This window comes from Palaemon carinicauda, chromosome 12 (assembly GCF_036898095.1).
Source record: "Palaemon carinicauda isolate YSFRI2023 chromosome 12, ASM3689809v2, whole genome shotgun sequence".
NCBI classification, from domain to species: Eukaryota; Metazoa; Arthropoda; class Malacostraca; order Decapoda; family Palaemonidae; genus Palaemon; species Palaemon carinicauda.
Genome location: NC_090736.1, coordinates 68,778,774 through 68,793,773, shown reverse-complemented (window position 1 = coordinate 68,793,773; position 15,000 = coordinate 68,778,774). Strand labels below are relative to the sequence as shown.

Here is a 15,000-nt window from a genome sequence, read left to right as displayed (position 1 = left end):
TATTTCCGCTCATTAGGAGGTATTTCTTCACACGAGAGGGTTTTCCCCCAAGCGATATCGTAGCTCCTATTAGCCGTTTGCACTGAAACCACGCTGGTTAGCATTGCACGTTGCTAGTAAATCACTGCCGAGTAGGCAGCGCGTGATGAGCCTCATTGATCTTCATTGATTTCTAATCCGCGCGGACAAAACCGCACACCATCAATCGGCTCGTGTGAAGCGACCTTTAATCAACCCCCTCATTTCCTTTGTGTGAATATCAAGCTGCCTTGGAGAAAAACCCACACATGCCTGAGACCCACTTTCATAACGAACCAGTCACCCTCTCACCTATGTGTAACAAACTGATGTTTATATTTATCATTTTGAATTGTAATTACACATTGCTTCTCTGGTTATTTTTCGGTTAGCTTTCTCTAAACACAGATGTATCGCAGATAGCTTTCCCTTTTACTATCATACTATACTCATAACAATTTATTCCTCATTTAGAATTCTATCAGCAGAATAAAGTGAAATTTTAGCTTTCATGTGTACCTTTTTAACAAAAAAAGCTTGGATATTTTAGTTCCATAAGGCAGTTGCGATTAAATTTTACTAAGATGCCATGTAACAGGAATAAAGGAATGTTGGTAAGAAGAGAAGATATTGACCATTACAATTATTCTATGCTTCATTCCATACACAAACTTTAGTGTGTAAATCAACAAAGTGTTTCGTCATCTATCCCTTAACTCTGTATTTTACTCTCATAAAGAAATACATAAAATATCCATTCCCTTCTTTACTTTGAAATGGCATACCCCTATCATTCATAAAATCAACTGTATCACGTTTACTTTAAACAAATGCACAATTATTCCGCTCCCCTTTTCCTCTGGAACAAAGATATCATTAATCCCTTCACCCATTCCCTTAAACGCATTTCATCGGACATAATCTTACACAGTCCCAGTACCAATCAGTTGCACAATATAACAATACTACAATGTCCCTTTTAATCCACTTATCTCTATTGTTCCTTTATTCTATAACCTTTAAATGACTATTATATTTTCAACCATTTTTTTCTGCTTTTATTTTGAAATAGATAAAACCATTTTACTTTTTTTCCTGTCTGATATAAAACAACTCTTCAAACTTGCTCCATTGACGCAAGATAGTGTTCACAGCAGACATTCATTGCTCCATTTGCCTCTGTAAACATTTCTTATCAACCTTTCGTTCTATATTGAATTATTTTAAATACGAAATTTGTTTGGACGGAGAGTTTTGCTCAAATTCTCGTTAAATATAAAACAATTCCTGTATTTTACGTCTACGTGGTATTTGTCTCTTTCTTGCAATTACAACTAAAATCAACACCCATTTCTGCTTCACTAAACCATATTTCCTCATCAAGCCTCAAACCATCCATTCATACCGAGTTACTGAACTCTTGCTATCTCTGCCTTAACACAAAATCTAATATTTTTGTTATTCTAAATATACTTTCATAAATTCCTCCTTTGTCTTTCCATTTTTATATCAATCAAGTCTTTCTGAACCTCTTTCTAATCTTATTCAATCCAGTATCTCCAAATATACATATCATGTAGTTTCTTCCTCAAACGTTGTTTACAAGTAATGACCCGGCACAACTCCTCTTTGTCTCTCCAAATCAAGGTTCACATGTTTCAAAGATTCCCATTCTATGGAACATTCCTTTTCCTTTTCGGGGACCCTATTTCGGCCTTATGCGTCTATCATTAATGTTTTTTTTTTTTTTTTTTTTTTTTCTATTGCATTCGGTTTAAACCAAATCATCCCCCAGAGGTGGGTGCACTATAGGCATTAATGAAAGTTCTCTGCAGCATTCTTTCAGATTTCTAGCTGCCCTCATTTTCTAGCCTTCTATACGTTCATTTCTGTTTACTTTCATTCATTGTCCTGTGCAACCTCTTAAATTTTACTCCATTGACCAACTGTAGGTCCTCCCACTTCATTGCACATATGTGCCGAATGGTCTCCCTAGCCACAGTGTCGGGTCTTCTGGCCCAAACTCATAAATCCACTTGAAAAAAAATCTGGACAAACCTATTTGCGTTATTTCAACTCTTCCGTCTTTCTCATACTGTATGTCAGACTTGGTCATTGTTTTTCCATTCCAGTGTCTTACAGAGGCCTACTGGTTACAGCAAGTACCTAAGCATCCAGCGTTCTTCTCGTATAAACTTCTATCAAACGTTTCTGATGTAATGTATAGTTGGGCAAAGGAATGCCTAGTACACCTCACTGAGGAAGAGCGCACAGGCTCACCCTTATTGTGCGGCGAGTTTAGCCCGGCCCCCACCTTTGCAAGCTCTCCCTGCACTAGCATCTTGGTTACTCGCTGTGAATTAAGGGTGTGACAGGGTACACTACTTCGGAGCAAGGTGTACCAGGGATTCCTGTGTCCAATCCTACCACATCCAAAATCTTAAGGTTTGATGCATTCAAGCAAAATTTGTACGAAAAATGAAACTGGAACCCAACATACCAAATTAATGGTTATTATATAAGCACAGGAACAATAAAGCGATGGCTATTTACCTCAAGTATTAAGATTCATCTGTAATTCAGAGAGAACTTTCTTCCCCAAGGGTACACCAACAGTCGAGTTTTCCCCTGCTTCCGGACCCAATCGTTGACGTAATTGATAGCATTTAGCTCAAATCATCCCTAATGTGACAATATCGTGCTCAAATAGAATTAAATTTTTACCTCATAGTAAGCATATTGCCAAAATTAGATAAATGAACAAAAAGATCTAGTTAAGACGTCATCAAGATTTAGATAATGTATCTCAGGACACAGTTCATTAGTGACCTGACAATTTGTAATGACTTGGCCAACATTGCTCAGATAATACCAATTAATCTGTTATAGACTGATATGACGTATAATTGTATATATATATATATATATATATATATATATATATATATATATATATATATATATATATATATATATATATACACACACATATATATATATATATACATATATATATATATATATATATATATATATATATATATATATATATATATATATATATATATATATATATATATATATATATATATATATATATGTGTGTGTGTGTGTGTGTGTGTGTGTGTGTGTGTGTGTGTGTGTGTGTGTGTGTTTGTACGTATATATATGTGTAAATAATTTGTATATTATTATTATTATTATTATTATTATTGTTGAATACCTTACTACTCATTTACATCAGAACACCTTCTGGTTTTCACTGCCCTTTTTTCCCAACAGTGATCTAGGGCGACGAGCAAGAGTACCGACTGACCCGATATCTTATGGCCAATTACGACCCCTCAGTCAGGCCTGCCAAAAACTCGTCCGAAGCCCTCAGCGTTGTCTTCGGCTTGTCCCTCCACAGCATCATCGATGTGGTAAGTAATGTTGATTGTCTTTACTCATTTTTAAAAGAAAAATTTTGATATTATAGACTATGTATTGATAATAGAATATCTATTAACTAGTCGATAGGATGGAATACCCCGGATGGAGGTAAACTTTCAAGGGACTTATGTTTTTCAAATGTGTAGTTCTTCCTTCTTTTCATCATCATCATTATGCATTTTTTAGACCACAGTATTAGTGTGTTTTATTTTACAGCTTCCTTGAATAACTTGTTATTAGACCGCTTGGGTGAATTTTAGTTTTCTAATTAAAAGAATATATACGTTTTATCCTATTTTAGTTCATGTTTCAGCATCCATATAAGCTCTTGGTGATATATTTCTGATGATTTTATTTTCACAATAGACATTGATATGTTTGAATTATTTAATACAAGCTTTCAAAACACTACAACATTGACTTGTTCTTGATGAAACTTTTCTACTTGGAAAGCTGTGGACGGCAGATTTTTTTTTCATGTATTGAGTTTGATCAGACTGAAATTCCACGCTTAAGTAGATCCAAGGAAATGAAAACGACAAGACATCAGTTGAGTTTTACATTGAAAGAAGGAATAGATTAACTTTGAAAATAATCAATATTGCCAGATTCAGGAGAGTCATCAGTAAGATTTAGATAAGATGTCTGCAAGATTATTATTATTATTATTATTATTATTATTATTATTATTATTATTATTATTATTATTATTATTATTATTATTATTATTATTATTATAATTAATTAAGCCGCAACCCTTGTTGGAGAAACATGATGCAATAAGCCTAAGGGCTCCAAAAGGGAAAATAACCTAATGAGTAAAGGAAATAAATAAATAAATAAACTTCAAGAAAAGTAATGGACAATTTAAAAACATATTTTATGAACATTAACTACATTGAGATACATGTTTTTTAAATATCAGCCTGTTCACCATGAAAACATTCTTTACAAGTTTGAACTTTTGATCTTGATAATTTATTGACTTTCTTTCTGCCATGGTTTAATTATGTTCAACATACAAACATTCGCTGCGAGACATCAGCATGATTTAGACAAGACGTCAGCAGGAGAATAACACCAAAGAAAATGTCACTTAGAAATATCTACATAGAAAGTAGAGGGCTCTGTTGATTGGCCATTAAAGAGGGAGCTCACTTCACACCAGTGATATATGGTGAAATCTATAAGCAAATGAGAGTCGAGTAAATAGAAATGGGGGAGGCAATTGTAGAGGTGATGCTTTTGAAGAATAAAGTAGACAAGGACAATGTGAAAGGGGAAAATAATTGGGGTGATGGAATTGAAAGGACGAATAGCGAGTTTAAAAAAAGACTTGTTCTCGAGGCAAGGTCATTGCAGTATGACAGGTTAATGAGGAAATGTACGTTAGATTAGAATAATTAAGTAAAGAGACGTTTTAATAGTGTTATTGCAGTGCATTTATTGAAGAACTGTTGAAATTATATGACTGGAAGTCACCGAAGGATTTCACGTTAATGGAAGAGTTTTCGTGATAGTATCTGTTAATCATATATTGGAAATTGTAAGACCTACGACAGTTAAAAGGTTTATAGGTTCAAGGCATAATTAGTATAAGTACAGGGCAGATTCTGCTTTGTGGTAATGAAAAGGTAATTAGTGGGCTACCAAAGTTTGCAATGTATGTTTAATGCATGCATGAATTAAAAACATATGACACTGTTTCCAAAAATTTGTTTTAAACAAAATTGCACAATAATTCTAATTTCATTTTTGCTATTTGTCATAACAAACTAGAGAAAGCGTTAGAAACGTTTTGCTTGTGCTAACATTGATTTTATTTATTATAGTTTGTCTCTGTATAGGAGAAGCGTATCGTCCTCAATTTCATATTATTTGCAGAATATTCTCTATAATCATCAACATTTCACTACATCTATTGTTTTTTTTTTTTTTTTTTTTTTTTTTTTTTTTTTTTTTTTTTTTTTTTAACCAACCACAGGGATATAACCTTCAACTGAAATAATCCTCTTCATGTTATGAGTACCATCTATGGTTTTGGTGTTTCGGCTTATTTAAATTCATTATTATCATTATTATTACCGCCACCAAGGTTTCATTTTAAGCTGGGTTTATTTATTTATCTATGTGTTTATTTGTCAATTAGCTTGATAACGTCAAAACTTCTTGTTGGTTTACACCTAAAGTTAACAACGGATAGTTATTATGCTCAGGAGGACCCCATTATATTTTGTAGATGATCCGGATCATGATTATTATTATTATTATTATTATTATTATTATTATTATTATTATTATTATTATTATTATTATTATTATTATTATTATTATTATTATTATCTAAGCTACAATTCTACTGAAGAGGGGAAAGCCTCGTCCGTAGATTTAAGTAAAGTGTTGACAATCTTCATTAGCGGAGGTCTGAAATATCTGATTGCTCTTTCTACTTTCATTTAATTATTATTATTATTACCTCCGCCAGGAGGTTATGTTTTCGGTTCGGTTTGTTTGTTTGTTTGTTTGTCTGTCTGTCTGTGGACAACGTAGAGGCCACATTTCTACACGGAATCACTTCAAACTTGGCCAAGTAGTTCCCCAATGTGTATGGAAGAACTGATTAAATTTTGGTCAAGGTCACCCCAAGGTCAAGGTCACAGGGGTCACTGGTGTCACTATGACATAAGTGGCCATATCAAGAGACAGAAATAAAGCACTGACTTTTGCATAAGCCAACAGGGAAGTCCTAGTCCAGGCGCAACCCATGGGTGATGTTCAAATTTATAAAGGTCAAAGGTCAAGGTCATATTGGTGCATTATATCAATGTCATATTAAGTATCAGTGGCAAATGAACAAAGATCACTTGAAGGTCAAAAGTCAAGCAGGTCACTTGAAGGTCAAGGTCACGTGAAGGTCAAGGTCACGTGAAGGTCAAGGTCACCTGAAGGTCAAGGTCACGTGAAGGTCAAGTACATTTGAAGATCAAGGTCACTTGAAGCCAAGGTCATGTGAAGGTCAAGGTCACGTGAAGGTCAAGGTCACTTGAAGGTCACGTGAAGGTCAAGGTCATGTGAAGGTCGAAGTCACATCAATTCATGATTCTAGGACATATGGCGCTCTAGGTCACCTTGGCGGAGGTATGTCCTCTACGAGGACCATGTCCGCGTTCAGGACTTGCTCACTTGTTATTATTATTATTATTATTATTATTATTATTATTATTATTATTATTATTATTATTTTGATTTTAATTTTAATTTTAATTTAAATTTTAGTTTTAATTTTAATTTTAATTTTAATTTTCTTTTTTTTGTTATTATTATCATTATTATTATTGGGATAGCAGTATGCTACATGCCGAAGGGCTCCTACAGAGAAAAATAGTCCAGTGAAAAAGGAATTTTCTAAACTATATTAGAAGTAATGAATATATAATTTGAAATATCTTAAGATCAGTAACAACGTTAACATAGATCTGTCATCTATAAACTATGAAGAGACACTCAAGTCAGCCTGTTCAGCATAAAAGCATTCGTTGTAAGTTTGAACTTCTGAAGTTCCACCAATTCAACTGCAGAAGTAATGAGTAATCTTTAGCAATATATTTATGACCTATAGATTTATATAGCATTTTGTCAATATAATGTTGAAATGTTATTGACTGCTAATTTTCTTTGCCAAAGGAAGGAAAAACCAGAAAGTTTACTGACATTAGCATTTAGTACATCACTCACCTCTTTTACAGTTCTGTATTAACTCTTAGGCTTCTAATTTCTTTGGGGCTCTCCAATCTGACAACGCTTCCCCCTCCCTTCACGTTCTTTCCTTTCGTACATTTTATTACAATGATAGGACAAATAAAGTGAATAATCCATAATCTCATCAATAAACACTAAATAAAAAAAAAGCTGTATAGGTCCCTGGTCTTGTTAGGTGCCAAGGCTTCAGCATAGTCAGCCTGAGGCATCAGGCCCCCGTTGAGATACTACCGCTAGAGAGCTATTGGCTCCATTGACTGGCCAGACAGTACTACATTAGATCCCTTTCGCTGGTTACGGTTCCTTTTCCCTTTGCCTACAAACACACCAAATAGTCTGGCCTATTCCTTACATATTCTCCTCTGTCCTCATACACCTGCCAACACAAATTACCAAACAATTCTTCTTCACCCAAGGTGTTAACTAATGCACTGTAATTGCTCAGTGGCCTCTTTCCTCTTGGTAAGGGTAGAAGAGACTCTTTAGCTCTGGTAAGCAGCAGGAGAAAGACACTCCAAAATCAAACCATTGTTCTCTAGTCTTGGGTAGTACCATAACCTCTATACCATGGTCTTCCACTGTCTTGGGTTAGAGTTCTCTTGCTTGAGGGTACGCTTGGGCACACTATTCTATCTTATTTCTCTTCCTCTTGTTCTGTTAAAGTTTTTATAGTTTATATAGAACATATCTATTTTAATGTTACTTTTGTTAAAATATTTTATTTTTCCTTTTTTTCCTTTCCTCACTGTGCTATTTTCCCTGTTGGAGCCCCCGGGCTTATAGCATTCTGCTTTTCCAACTAGGGTTGTTTATGAACAATTAATAATAATGATAATAATAATAATAACACATCACTCATTTCTTTTGTTTGTTTATTGCAAATAAGTTTTGTTTTTCAAGTGATATTTACATGTCTGGATACCAACCCTTTATTAAGACTTTAATCTTCTATAAGTGGTTACTACAAACTCCTCATTGTATTTCTCCTTGGAATGCGAATTATTATCCAGATGGTTCCTGTAAAACTTTTTGTTCAACTGCATGTTTCTTTAATTACTTACAGAGCCGAATTACTGTTCCTTTTACTGTGAATTTAACCGTCTTCCTTGTATGATAAAGAGGGCACTGATAGTTCTTTGCGACCCACTTTCTGCTGTTATATTAACTATAGCTTTACCTTTTATAAGTTTTACCCTTATATTCACTAGTTTTGTTTTTTCAGTCAGTCTTTACAATATATTTGTTATTCAAATCGAAAGTCTTTCAGCTAACTATTTGAAGATGTGTCAACCTTTTGCTTGTCAAAACGAGACTAAAACATTTAATCGTTTATCGCAATAGATGTGGGATTTTTTTTTCTATTCATGAAAGTTTTAACATTTTCTTTTAAAATATTGATTCAAGTTTGGTGAATATGAGGGTTAGCTCTTAAATAATTAATATCAAGTTGTATCATTTGAAATAATTTTATTTATTTGGCCTATATTGTTAGCCATTAACTTATCATTTCTTATACTGACAACAGCATTAATATATTTTTGCTATTGAAGACAGACAGACAGGCAAAACAAAGTTACAGTATCTTGGAGTCATGAACACCATTATACGCCTGGAAAATAGAGACAATTATTTGTTCTAGCCAAACACAGAAGGATCGTGAAATAGGTGTCCGAAGGATATTAACCTTGATATCATGTTATAAACAGCGTTATTTTCCTGGATGCGCAGCGCGAACGAAACCTATTTGGGGAAGTAAGTTTTTCTTAAAGACGATACTTGGAGCACAATCGGATTGCTCGCTTTCCTGTATATCTTAAAGGAACATGTCAATTCTGCAAGATTCTTTAAGCGACGTGTTTGGGCTTGGAAAACTACTGGAAAATAATTCTTATGAATATAAAATAAGGAGGGAAATTACATTATGTATTTCTTGATATAATTATGAAAAAGAACATAGTTTTTAATTGGAAAATAGTGCCATGTGGTCGTCATAAAACAGCTTTAGGTACACAGCTAATGAAACGAAAACTACTACATTTTATACTTCTTTATTTTCTTTGCCACATAATCCCCAAGCGAAACCTGATCGTTTAATGGATAACTTAGGCCTTGGTCTAAGATATTCTTACTAAGTAATATCAGTAACAATACAAAGTTTTTATAGAGGTTTCATAAGTTTTACTTGATCCATAAGAAAATGAATACTAATTTACATATCTCACTAACAGGTGTTGTTCTGTTGCTTCAGATGAAGAAATCTCCTGTGAATTATAGTTAAAGGTGAGGTATCCTCCTTTACAGTACTAACTAACCCACTGTTTTCATCTTTATGAGCAGAAAGCTATCTCAGAATATTATTCGTGAAGAAATACTATCATAGCTGATTGATTTGAATTATTAAAAAAAAAAAAAAAAAAAAAAAAAAAAAAAAAAAAAAAAAAAAAAAAAAAAAAAAAAAACTCGGCGCCAGCATTCGAGTCTGCATAAAAAGAGGACATTATGACTTATTTTACTTTATATCTAACTCTTTTTTTTTTTTTTTTTTTTTTTTTTTTTTATCTGTTTTGCCCAAATAACCCGCTAGAGGGACCACATTTTTCGTTGGTCATATAAAAAAAACTTAGTATTTTAAGAATCGTTCAGCGTACTTTATTTTGATGGGCTAATCCACACTATTATAACGCTGGCAAAATGAGAGAGACCTCAGTTTCATCTAAGAAAAACTTTATAACTCTTATAAAGTGAGAACTTGTTGCATAATCTTGACGCTGTATATATGAAGGCTGAGCTGCGTCTTGCCTTCTATCACTTAAAATCCTCCTTAGCCATAATCCAGCCACAAAAAGTTGAAATCTGTCTGTGATTAGCGGTTCTGCCTCGTTTCTTATGGCAGTGCCACTAGAAAATTAGATTATCCCCATCTCTATGGACAGCAATGAATTGGCATAAGAAAATATGGCAATAGCTCTAATCTCTAGATATCAGCCCTTTGCTGTTGAAATCGAGTATGATCGGATTCCATAAAGCTAAATTATCAGCCATAACATTCGCATGACAGCAGATCGACCCCATCCCGACCACAGTGATGGGTCATAAAAGACACATTTTATGCAAACATTTTAAAGATATGCGCGTGCGCAAAGACATTGAAAAAGAGATAACCTCATTTACTCTAAATTAATGTTTAAGGAAAATACTTTCTGACTGAAAATAAGGAATAATTACCATCCCATAATTCTCTCATTGTTAGGGTTATATCTCTACGAGCAAGAAACCCACTGCATAGATTAGCCAATTAGTCGGATAAGACTTAAAAATCGTAATTGGCAGGACCTTTTTAGGGCGAGATCTCTACAACGAGGCTCAAGGAATATATAGGGGTATGTTTGAGCTACTGAATTAGATACAACATTCCTGTAAATGTTTAACGTCAGTGGGGGGAACCGCACGGGTAGAGAGATAGAAGTCTCTCTCTCTCTCTCTCTCTCTCTCTCTCTCTCTCTCTCTCTCTCTCTCTCTCTCTCTCTCTCATAAACACACAAATATAAACATTTATATGAAGAAGAATGTTTCGTAAGTTCTGTCACCCTCCTTTTCTATATCTTATCATTAATGTCGTAACTACTTCTGTAGGAAGCAATTATGACAACGTCCTCCGAGAAACGCCATTGAAAACCAGTCCCCGGCCATGTAAAACTCAGAGAACAGGTGTAACTGTGTGAATGGAATAGAGAAAATTCTAATTTAAGTCAACTAATGAATCCCTCCCTTGCGGTTGAAAGTTATATAATGAAGTCACAGTTTGATAGAGATGTTTCAATGTTAAGATTGTTTGATGACAAGAGTTCCAATTCTAAGAGGGTTTCAGGCTCAGCAACTCCCATTTAAGAAATTTCAATTGAAAAGTACTCGAATTTTAAGAGGATTGCGTGAGAAAAAGTTACAATTCTAAGAGGTTTTTTTTGCCAAAAAAAGTTGTCAGAGGGTTTCATGTCATAAATGATAAATCTATGAGGGTTACATGCTAAACCATATGAATGTTAAAAGGTTTCTAATCCATGAAATTAAAATTCTAATAGGTTTTTTCTCGCCAAAGAGTTCCAATCATGAGTAGCCTTCCGATCTTAAGAGGGTTCGAGATAAAACAATCCAATTGTAATAGGGTATTATGCTGAATTATCCCAATTAGAAAAGTTTCATGCTAAATTGATCAAATTCTAAGAGCTGTTCAATCTGAAAAAAATCATTCTAAATAGGTTTCAAGTCAAAGAATCCTATTATGAAGGGTTTTCCACGCCTAATAGATGTAATTTTAAGAAGGTTTCATTGCAAGATTCTCCATTTCAATGAGTTTCATATAAAATGCCTGGTCCAGAGCATGTTTCTCTATATTTTCCTCAGAAGCTTTTAGGAATGTTTTTGCGCCTTGATTTATAACAGGGTTGGTAATTCATAGCCTTTGTCAGTGACCATAATTCTGTCCCGATTTTTACAGCTTGCATTTACTGTGCATGAAGTTATAACGACAAGTAATGGCTTCAGAAGGAAATGGGAAATAGAATAGCCTAATTGAAAAAGATATAAATGCTGTGAGATTATTTTTTCGTTCCCTTATAAAAAATTATAATGAATTACTTATTTTTATACCAATATCAATATTGAGCTTTTGATCAAATCTTGGCTTCGTGTGAGTTTATAGGAAATGCGAATATAGAAAATAAACCTATATAATGTAACCAATTTACATGGAGAAATAGCTCCTCATATCTACTGAAGTTATTTGAATGTCTCAAAATTTCTATGATGTTTAGCGAGAAAAGGGTTTGACTATTCACTTAACTATATGGAATAAACATTCTACCTTATTGTATTATGAATTTACCTTCCTTAAAAGATAAACACCATTTTTCTGCTCAACTAATGCAAAAACACATTCTTAACAAGTTTCACAAAATGAAAATCTCTCGTCAATTGAAAATAACACTTCTTTGTTAAATTATCTAAATAGAAATTTTGCCAACTGAAATTAAAACAAAATTTACAGGTAAGAAAGTAATGAATGAAATCTTACACTGTCAAACTGCTCTTATGGAAAGATGCTGGATATAGTTATGTGAAATGTTTAGCGACTCATTAGAGTGACTTTTATCTCGCCTCTTCCTTCTTTGTTTTGCAAATATAAACTTTTGTTAAACCTTACAGCCTCGACTAGCCTAAGTTCCATATATATTAGCCTTGAGCTACAATATATATATATATATATATATATATATATATATATATATATATATATATATATATATATATATATATATATATATATATATATATATATATATATATATGGATAAATATCAACACAACATCGTGTTCAATTAGAAATAAATTTCTACCTCATACTTGGGATCGAACGCTGGCCCCTTCTAATGAAAGGCCAGGTCGAAACCAACCATGCCACGAGAGGCCATAAAAGAAATCGAAACCTAACGCTACCCAGCTGTTAAGGATTTACCTGGCGAGACATCAGTCTCTTACCAGCGAGTTTTACCCGACTTCCCGGCCCACCACGTGACACAATTGGTAGTAATTCATTCAAATTACTCCTAATTAGTCAATATGGATAAATATCAACACAACATTGTGTTCAATTAGAAATAAATTTCTACCACATACTTGGCCTCTCGTGGCATGGTTGGTTTCGACCTGGCCTTTCATTAGAAGGGGCCAGCATTCGATCCCAAGTATGAGGTAGAAATTTATATATATATATATATATATATATATATATATATATATATATATATATATATATATATATATATATATATATATATATATATATATATATATGAATTCAGGAAGTAGCTATGGTGTAAGAATTGCTCATAGAATTATGAATGAAATCTCTAGGGGGGCAAAGAAGAAGAAGCATATACCCATCCGAAAGAGAGATGGCTCTGTTATAGCAACAGAAGATGAAGAAAGACAACGTTGGACGGAACACCTTAGTGAGATTATGAATAGCAGATATGAAGAGAATAATTTGATTGGTATACCTGAAGCTGATGAAGACCTTGATGTGTCCATGAATGAATTCAGTGCGTTTGAAGTTGAAGCTATCATTAAAAAACTCAAGAGATGGAAAGCCCCTGGATACGATGGAATAAATGCCGAGATTATACTGGCCGAAAATGAAGTGACTCCCAGAGTACGTACAAGATTATTTTGTAGAATGTGGCATGAAGAGGCAAAACCAGATGAATGGGAGTTAGGATTCGATGAAAATGGTAAAAAGGGAAACGTAACTGATTGCAATAATTACAGAGGCATATGACTTACTTCAATTGTTATGAGAATATATTGTATGCTTATTCTAAAGATATAAAAGAGAAAGAGTGATGAAAAGCTGAGAGATGAACAAGCGGAATTTAGAAAAGGTAGACATTGCACTGACGAAATTTTCATTTTGAGACATGTTGTACTACAATACGTGGAATATAGAAATCCTCTCTGGATGGCATTTGTGGACTATGAAAAAGCCTTTGATATATATATATATATATATATATATATATATATATATATATATATATATATATATATATATATATATATATATATATATATATATATATATATATATTCTTTTGGTTTGTGTATGTACAAGGCACTCACCCGTGATGAGGGAAATTGCCTTGTATTTGGGACTGCTACTGACGGCGACCATTGATTGTTATTAGTTCAATCTAAGGTAGTCCCATACCAGCGCGGGATATTGATCCAAAGCGCCCTCACTTCCCTCCCCCTCTTATGTGCTGGAGGTTTTTTTGGTCCTGTTCCGAGAATAATTTATCCTAATATAGTCTTTGGGTCAAAAGGTTTTTGAGAAAAAAAGAAAAATAATTTCGGGTATTCTGATGACTTTTGATGTTGAATCATAGCCAAGCTTTTCTATATTGGCGTCCTGAAAAGGTTTGATAAGCTTTGACAGCTGGCTGTGATGAACAGACAGAGATAAGCGAGGCAAGTGTCAAATGCCAAATAAAGTCTATTACATTTAAAAAGGGTTTGTTTGCCTCTTCATACCTTTCGCTATATAGATGGATCAATAAACGGGCAGTTTATCCTGTGATTTGTAATTCCATATACATGAATGTCTGTTAATAAAAGCATTAGAAATGATGTGGAAAATGTTTATTTGATGCTCAATTTGAATTATATAAATAATTATTTAGTAATTAATTTTGTTGTAAATATAAGTTATCATTTAATATTCTGGGCTAGGAAACATTTATGATACTTGATAATGCTAATGAATGGTTAATCTCTGTTATTGTTTAACATGGAAATTTAGAAGTTTGAAATATAAGATGTTAATTAAAAGATATAAAATAGACATGCTGACATAATGGTGAAATCCTGATTTCTATTATTTTTAATCTATTTACAACTTTGTTTGCTTCTAAGTCATAATTTTTTATCACGTTGTTTTTTGAGATGTAAAATGTTAGTTCGTTAAACTGTTAAATACCCTATGATTAACATCTTTCCCTTTGGTTTTGTATTTTATTTGACAATCTTTCTATCACTTCCTCTATCATATTTTGTATCACCTCGTTAAGCGTTCAGTTGGCTTTATACATTTATTGTATAACTTTATATGTGCCACTTCAAGATACCATAAATTACTTTTGAGTACCTTGACATGGCCTGTTTTCTTCAAATCTTGTTTTCTTTATTCATTTATTCATATTTTTAAGAGTACAATTACATTCCCTTGATATGTTTCTT

The 15,000-nt window shown here is 33.3% G+C and overlaps 1 pseudogene; it reads left to right on the top strand.

Annotated features, from left to right (window-relative positions):
* LOC137650878 (neuronal acetylcholine receptor subunit alpha-10-like) overlaps positions 1-15,000 on the top strand; it is a 248,864-nt pseudogene that overhangs the window by 444 nt on the left and 233,420 nt on the right.